Source organism: Austrofundulus limnaeus, unplaced genomic scaffold (assembly GCF_001266775.1).
Source record: "Austrofundulus limnaeus strain Quisiro unplaced genomic scaffold, Austrofundulus_limnaeus-1.0 Scaffold21, whole genome shotgun sequence".
NCBI classification, from domain to species: domain Eukaryota; kingdom Metazoa; phylum Chordata; class Actinopteri; order Cyprinodontiformes; family Rivulidae; genus Austrofundulus; species Austrofundulus limnaeus.
Genome location: NW_013952423.1, coordinates 3,304,667 through 3,313,093, shown reverse-complemented (window position 1 = coordinate 3,313,093; position 8,427 = coordinate 3,304,667). Strand labels below are relative to the sequence as shown.

Here is an 8,427-nt window from a genome sequence, read left to right as displayed (position 1 = left end):
TGACAGTTATTCCCTCTCTGTGAGTTCAGTCCTCAGAGTGAAGGTCAGTAATCTTGCGGTTGGAGCCGGCGTGTAATAGTCTCCAGCTCTCCTGCCTCAGATGGTCGGGTTGTTAGAAATGCCCTCCAGCTGCTCCCAGAGGGGCGGAGCTAAATGTCAAGGCCTGGCGCTGAGGTTAGCCGAGGGAGCATCGAGGAGAATTCATTAGTTTTCACCCCGTCCCTTCAGCTCAAAGTCTCTGCTTCCATGTTGAAAACCTGCAGATCAGAAAAGTTTAATCTGATTTTACTGAACCGTAGAAACGTTTTGATCCTTTTTTTTTTCATTTAAACTCCTAATGAAACCAGATTTACTGTCAGGCTTCAAACTTTAAACATCTTATTGTTCCATACRTTCCTAACAGAGCACTTCGCTCTCAGACTGCAGGTTGTGGTTCCTCAAGTTTGAGCTTATTTGAACCACACCTGGACCACTTCCTGTTTGACTTCCTGACCCCGGCTGGTCTGGTTCTGGTTCTGTTGGAGGTTTCTTTCCTCTGTCACTGTGGTGTTGGTGAAGATCTGAGCCCAGCAGTTCTAGAGCTGATCATCTTTACTAATTATCACTTCATAAAGTGACGCAGAGACTTTATTCTGTTATAACTGGAATAAAATGACTTAATTAGATTTAAATTAACAAATTTTTGTCATTAGTCCCTGATAATTAACATATGTGTGTGGCTGGGCCACGAGGAGCAAATTGAAAATCAAGATGAAGATGACAAAAAAAAAAAATCAAGATGAAAGCAAGCCAATTAAATATTTGTCCTTTATCTTCTTTATTAATACATTTATTAATACAGCTGCACAATTAATATAAAGGAGCTGAAACCATAATTAATTAATTATAGTGTAGAGTTCATAAGAAATGAACCTGCTGCCTTCAGGCTCGCCTTGATTCCAGCACATAAACACAACAACACAAACACAACACACAGATAATACAAACAAACACAACAACACACAATGCCAGCATAAATGGTTTAATAAATACAGACAGGATGCGTTGATGAAAACACAGAAATACAAACATTTATTTATGGAGAAATTCACTGGATTTATTTACAACTAACCTGATTCAAAATGGCTGCCACCACTAACCAAACTTAGCAAACACTTAGCTACCATAGCTAAAAGTTAGTGTTATTAGCCAAGAGTCAAATGTTTCCAGCTCTTCATTACTTTAACAGCTAAATGTTTTTTATTGGATGAATGCTACTGTTAGCTTCTAGCTACTCTTGATACTTTTAGCTAGTTTAAATTTAGCTACTTTGAATTGTTGTTCAGCTACTTAACTTTTAGCTAGTCTCTTGTTGCTTTTAGCCAGCTTTTTCTTTTAGCTGGATGTTTGATACTTTTTTGGCTCTTTGCTCATTTTAAATTTTAGCTAGGCTCTAGCGACTTGTAGTCCATATTTAGCCTCTTTTAGCTTGAGCTCTGTTTTAGCTTTAACAGCTGTTTCCTTCGTTGTTTTTCACAGAAACTTTCTTTTCTGTTCAGCTCAGAACCACGAGTCTTTGAGTTTATGATAAAAATACAAAAATATCCACTTTTCAAGCATTGATAATATTAAGATTTAATATTAATATTTATGATTTTTTAAATAATTATTAAAATCTAGTAAATTTATAATATTATTATAAATGTACTACATTTTAATATCGTTTGGATATTTGGAGGCGAGTCTTCGTTTTTTTGTCCTGCTGCCTCACAAATCTTAAAAACTGAATCTAAAGGATAGATCAAAGGCCAAAACCTGGTCCGGGTCTCTGAGGGTCCAGTTCTTCCAGGACCCACAGAAGTGTTTTTATCTGAAGCAGGTGTCTTTATATTTCTGGCCTGTTTGATTCAGCAGAGTTCAGTTTGGACTCCAGAACCCGGACCGGACCAGCATTTACATTTTGATTCCTTCTGATTCTCCACGGTCGGGTCGGTTTCTCCGCCAGGCTCAGGATCATTTCACGGGTTTCTGTTGGGCTCACGTGTTCCGCTCGGGTCCACCTGAACCTCTTGCTGTTGCAGAGGATAAAAACGCCGCCTCAGCAGGAGAAAAAGACCGAAAACAGCCGAAACAAATCAAAACAGGAAATGCTGAGTCAGTGTTCACACAAATAAAAACAAGAAGTTAAAAACTCTGAATTGAACCTCATTTTAAACTCATTTGGATTTATTCTCAGATTCTGATTTGAAGTCATTAGTTTCATTAAATCACTGAAACATGAAATTCTAATTAACAGAAGTCTGAGTGTCACAGCCGAATGCTAAACTGCAGCGATTAGCCAAATAATTCAGCCTTTTTCTGACACTGATGTGTTTTATCAGCTGCTGCTGCTTTCAAGAATTTAACTCATTAAAATAAAAACAGTTTTTATTCAAATTATTTAAAATAATGTAGCAAACACAGAATGAACACTAAGAGATTAAACTTAAAACTAAAACTCAGTTAAACAGAATCAGATGTTTGAGCTAAAAACAGGATTTCATCAGTGGTTTCACATAAAAACAGCTAAAGAAATTGACTTTCTGTCAAGGTGTGATCACCGAGAAACAAAGGGCAGCTAACATATAAACATAGCAACTGTTAGCTCAAAGCTAAAAGATAAAAAATAATCAAAAATTAAAACACTGGCTAAAATCCAGAATTAGCAAATACCAAGCTGAGAACTAAAAAATTGTAAACCACTGCCTAAAAGCTAGATTTGGCAAAGTGCTTATAGTAGCAAAACATCAGCTAAACTACACAAAATTTTAGCTAAAATTAGCAATAGGCTAACAAGAGTACCAAAGCAGATCATATCTATAAAAAAGCCGCAAAAAGAGGAGCTGCTTTTTTTCTACTTAAAACTAAATGTAGCTAAATGCTAGCAAAGAGCAGAAACACACTACTAAAGACAAAAAATGTTAGCTAAAAGGAGCAGCAACAAGCTTTCTTAAATAACAAAACACTGGCAAAAAGTAGCAAAAGCTTAGCTAAAAGCTAAAAGGCTCACTATATTTGCTTCAGCCTTCTAGAGGACAGACACCTCTGTCGGTCCAACACCTGTTCCTGTCACCTGAGAGGGCGGAGCTTAGACTCAGGTGATCAGTGAGCATTTCTATTAAAGATTTCCTGTATATTTAAACATTTGTTCCAAAGATCCCACTGGGAAAAACATCAGATTTATTTGACTCCAGTTCTCCTGCTGCTGCAGATATTTTATATTTTTATAAAAACACGTTACTGTAACCCAACGACGGGACAAACAAGTCGGCTGCTCAGTAATTAGTGAAGGTCAGCAGTAATTAGCCCCTCCCTTTGACCGTAAAGCGTGTCCTGGCGTGCACGGCGGCTCCGGTGGCAGATCCATACTGGATCGTCAGCGGCGGGCTGCGAGTCCATCTGTTGGTATCGACGGCGGCGCACAGAGGCGTGTCTTTATAATTGCATGTGGTGCTCAGACAGCAGAGCGGAGGAAGGAGAGAGAATTTATGCTGCTTTTCTTTATTTTCCATCACTTCAAAAAAAAAAAAAAAAAACAGGCCGATATTTGTTTCATAACAAGTATTGATTGTAGCTGAGCTAAAGCGCTTTCAGCAAATTAGGTGTGTATGTGTGTGTTACAGGTAAACTGTGTGTGTTACAGAAACATGTATATATTAAGATTTAATAGCACAGAGTCTGACATGTTTCTTTAAGCAGGGCAGAAATAACAACCATTTCTTCTGATGTTTAATCGATAAAATGTCAAAGTGAAACGTCTTGAAACAAAAATTAAAATCCCAGAGTTAACGACTTCCTGTGAGGCCGTTTGTTCAAACTGTGAAAATAAAAAGTAATATGTTGACACATTACACTCAGTATATGCTATAGATGACTCTCAGCTACTACCACCAAATCTTAACTCTTTCAATCTGCTAACAGTAGAACTGGTTTCATTTAGCAGATTAGGATTTTTTTTTGCCAACATTGGAAACAAAGAACATAAAAAAGAAGAATATTTAGTTATATTTAAATAATGAGTTCAAAAATCATTTACGTATAAATTATATTTGGTAAAGGAAATATTTCACATTAGCGTTCGGCTGATGTTTTATTTGTTAAGCAGTTAGCGTTGGCATTCAATAATATTTTTTATTTGTTTAGCAGTTAGCATTAGCTTCCACAAATTTTTCGTTATTTTAGTATTCATTTAATTAAAAAACACATTACATACAACAAAAAAAATACAAATCAAATAAAATGAAAGGCAGCAGAAGAAAAAAATCTTATCTGCTCCTATTTACAAAATATAATAATTTCAAACAATATTAAACCAAATAAAACAAAAATAATATTCAACTCAAACAAATACAAGCTCATAGAAACTGATGACGGAAGGTGTGCGCTATGCATTTTAAAAAAATAAAATCTCATTGCTTTTAAGATATCCTTAATTTGTTGATGCTTTTTCAAAGTTATTTATCATATACAGTACAGAGCTTAGAACTGTGATATAAACACAATAATTATCTGCCCCCCCCACACCCACTGCAAGGAAAACTCCACCTCTTCCCTGCTCTCCTCTCTCTCTCCTCCTCTCAGCATCCTCTCCTCTCACATCGCTCTCTGACTTCACTCGCGCTCGCTGCCTCCTGCCTGTTCGCCTCCTCTCAGCTCCCTCTCTCTCTCTCCTCTCTCTCTCTCTCTTTCTCTCACACACACACACATGCTGGCTCACACACTCGCTCCTGTGCAGACTTCGGTGTTGAGATGATGACGATGATGCTCCTCTTCTCGTTCTCCTCTCTAAAGAAGAGAAACTAGTCTCAGAGGGATGTTGATGCAACAGCACGTCCTCCCCCCTCCTCCTCCCGCCTCCTGCCGAGCGCCTCCTCACTTCAGGAGGATTTAAGCTGCGGACAGAGTTCTGCTCCTCTGGATCTTCCTGGGTTTTTTTTTCTCCTCACACTGAAGGATGCTCAGATCTATCACGGATTGGGATTATTACTTGTCCAGCTGTCAGTGGTCCTGCTGCCCTCCTCTCTGCCCTGGCATCATCACTGTCTGAGCCCCCCCTCGTTTAAAGGGGAGCATGTCAGAGGAACCTGCCATGCCCAAGGAGATGAAGCGCAGCAGATTTGAACCTGTGAACCAGAGCTGTGGAGTTTCTGAGTCCTGAGGAGCTTCAGGAGCTCTCAGGTTCACTGACTGACCCCCGCCCCCTTGGAGCAGGAGGTAAGACTCCCCCCTCAGCAGGTTTGGGTGCTGCAGACGCAGCTTGTGCTCCGTCCTGTTTGCTATGCGTGGTCCAGCTGCAGCTGCTGCAGACCAGGACCTGCAGGGATCTGATCAGTCAAGTTTGTTGGATCCAGTGGATTTCTGATCCGGGGCTGGGTTTGGGTCTGAACATCTTCACAGGAGACGCATTGTTCTTCAATACCTGATTTATTGATTGATTGATTTTGGTGGAACAGCTGGAGTTTCAGCCGTTTTTATTTAAAATAAAAGAATAAATGTAAAACAGCTCTTATTTTTCAGATGTTTCCAGGGTTCTGCTCTTTGTTTCTGGGTCAGACTCCAGAGTTTTCTTTAGATCCACTCATCTGTTGGCTGCAGGAACCTGATTTTACTGATTTAGTTCCTGTTTCTGGTTGAAAATGTTCAGAAGTTTTCCCTAAAGATCAAAGCTGGTGTTTGGTGGATCTTATTGGTTCCATAAAAATCCTCTTCTTGACCCAGAAGAGGGAGGACCGGAGGAGTCCAGGTATCTGGTTTTGTTCCTGATGCAGGGAGGTGGATCCAAATGGTCCTCAGTAATGAGGGTGTTGTTTTGGTCGGTCGTGGTCAAGGAGCTCTGGATGTTTTGGTCCGTCTACATTCCAACCCAGTTTGGATCGGGTCTGAAGGGACCAGATCCTGGATCCCCGTTCAGAGGAGGGCTCAGCCTTGGAGACGAGGTGCTGGTCCTCTGGATCTAAAGAAGTCCACTGAGGTGGTTCACCTGATCAGGACGAGTCCTCGAGTGCCTAGACTCGTCCTGATCAGGTGAACCACCTCAGTGGACTCCTTTTATGTCATTTTGTTTCTGCAAGACAGAAACCCTTTGATCTCCAGTGAAACAGTTCTGGTTCTGTGATGGTTTTGCTCCTGGTTCTGGTTCTGTGAGGGTTTGGTACGGATGTTTAGTATAAATACAGTAAACTGACAAAGCTGCAGACTAAGGTGCAGGTATGGCAAGAAGTTTTCTAATATATTTTGACGATTTGTGAAGGGCTATGGTAAGCCATTTATATATTTATTCAGCATCCTTCATGTCTAACATTTGGTAGGTGTTTAACATTATTAAATATTTGTCAGATTTTAGTTCAGATCATTTGAACAAACTCTTGTTTTTTGTTTTATTTTATTAATTTTGTAATATTTTTAGATAATCTGTTAACATTAAAGTAGTTTGCAGACAAAAAGCTTCGTTTAAAGCTTTTCTCTTGAAGGTCGCCTGGTCTGTTTAGAAACAGTTTGTAGAAACAGAAAGTCATCCGTCTGTGATGCAGAACTGTGTTGGAACAGAAAGATTCTCCTCTCACCTCGTTAAAGACTGACTCGTTAAGACTTTCAGGTGATGAGGACAAACAAACATGGCGGCTCTGACTCCTCCTTCACCTCTGAGAGCTTTTATAAATCACTCAGCCTAAAAACACAAACAGCAGCGGCGTAACCACATTAGAGCTCAGAGGACGTCGTCTGAAAGTTGATTTGGAGCCGCTGGACGAGCGTCTTCGTCCTTCGGCGTCAAACCACCTTCAACAAATCAACCGGGTTTAAGAGCTTCAACGGTTTTCTGTCCTTTAGTCAGAGGACAGAAAGACTTCACGTTTCAGAGTGAGTTTTAATCAATTATGAAACGCTTGTAATAAACAAATGAAAGCAAACGAGGATGTTTCTGTCCACAGGCAGAACCTGAAGAGTCCAGCCTTCAAAATAAAAGCAGATTTACTCTCAAAAATCTTCCTGTAATTTGAAATCTAAGCAGAGGATGTCAAGGAGACAAACAGTAAATGTCATTTATGTGAAAATACAGATGATGAAATTTGTTACAGAACATTTTTGCTGCGTTTTGTAGACTAATTGATGTTGTGTTCACTTCTGTTCCCACTATCTCCACACTGAAACCCAAACTCAGCACAACACCTGCAGCATGTTGTCCCAGATCTGAGGGTTTTTAATCCAAGTGTAGAAACAGATACTTACCCTGTTTTATTTATTTTGACCCTGACAAGTGGAGGAAAATAATCCTGCAGAGGTGGTTTTGTGTAGAAATGATGTGAATAGTGAACCTGAGAGAACAGCACGCCTTCATGCACATCTATGGGAGGAGAGAGCAACTTGATTCTGATGTAGTGGAGTTAAAACAAGGAGAGACAGAGTTTAACGTGACACAAAATGGACCATTTTACAGCAGGCTGAACTTCTTATTTTCCTCTTTTTCTCTGACAGCTTCTGTTTTTCTGCTCAGTGGTTTTTTTTCTTCTGTTTGTGATCATAAAATAATCTGTATTTTTCCACTTTCCACCTCTGTTCTCAGAGAAACTCTTCTGCTGGTACAGTTTCTTTACTCAACACTTCATGCAAACAGACATTTAGTTGGAAATGATTCATTAACCAAGTGTTTGCATACCTGCATGGAATTTGATTAATTTATTAAGAACTACTTTATTACAGAAAAGCAGAATGTTTGCACCACAGGCAGGAGATGTGACAGAATTTTCATTTTATTGTGAAAATTAACCTCTGCTTTTATTGTGTAAAACCCATTTTTACTGGGAAATGTTCTAAATACAAATTCAATTACAGAAATTACCTCTGTGTGTTTGTTTGTCTTAGAGTAAATTTAATATTTTAAACCATTAAAGTTTCTGTTCTTACATGAATAAATGAAGCTTTAGCGTTCCTGTGGGGTTCCTCAGGGCTCGATCCTTGGTCCTCTCTTGTTTTCACCTCAGTCTTTGCCTTATTTATTATTGTTTTGGTCACAGCTTGTTTTAAAATGTGCTTTATGAAATAAATTACTAAATTTAAGATCTTTAATTCGTTTTAAACTTTATCAAGAAATCAAATGTTGAATAATATTATTACATTAATATATAGAATTTATTTTATTTTTGGGCTCTTCATCTGTCTTCTTCCTTAGTTAACAGTTTTGCATCTCCCCCCTCCCTCCCATGTGGTTTGGGTGGGGTGGGGCACCACATGAACACCATGCTTTATGTCGTTTCTACATTTTTTACATCACTTCTCTCCTCTCGACTTTTCAGCTCAATTAGCAACAAGCCGAACATTTGGAGCCACACAGGTTTACTGAAAAAACAAACAAACATCTGAACTGAGTGTAAATAATGAGGTTTGTCAGGCGTGTGCGGTTCTGCAGAACCA

At 39.1% G+C, this 8,427-nt stretch overlaps 1 protein-coding gene across 1 annotated transcript in view; it reads left to right on the top strand.

Annotated features, from left to right (window-relative positions):
* The first annotated feature begins 4,699 nt into the window (after positions 1-4,699).
* Positions 4,700-8,427, top strand: part of sgcd (sarcoglycan, delta (dystrophin-associated glycoprotein)) — a 219,560-nt gene continuing 215,832 nt past the window's right edge. Inside the window, exon 1 of the mRNA XM_014004073.1 lies at positions 4,700-5,232. The gene's annotated coding sequence lies outside the window, so the exon portion shown is untranslated. The remainder of the gene's footprint in view (positions 5,233-8,427) is intronic.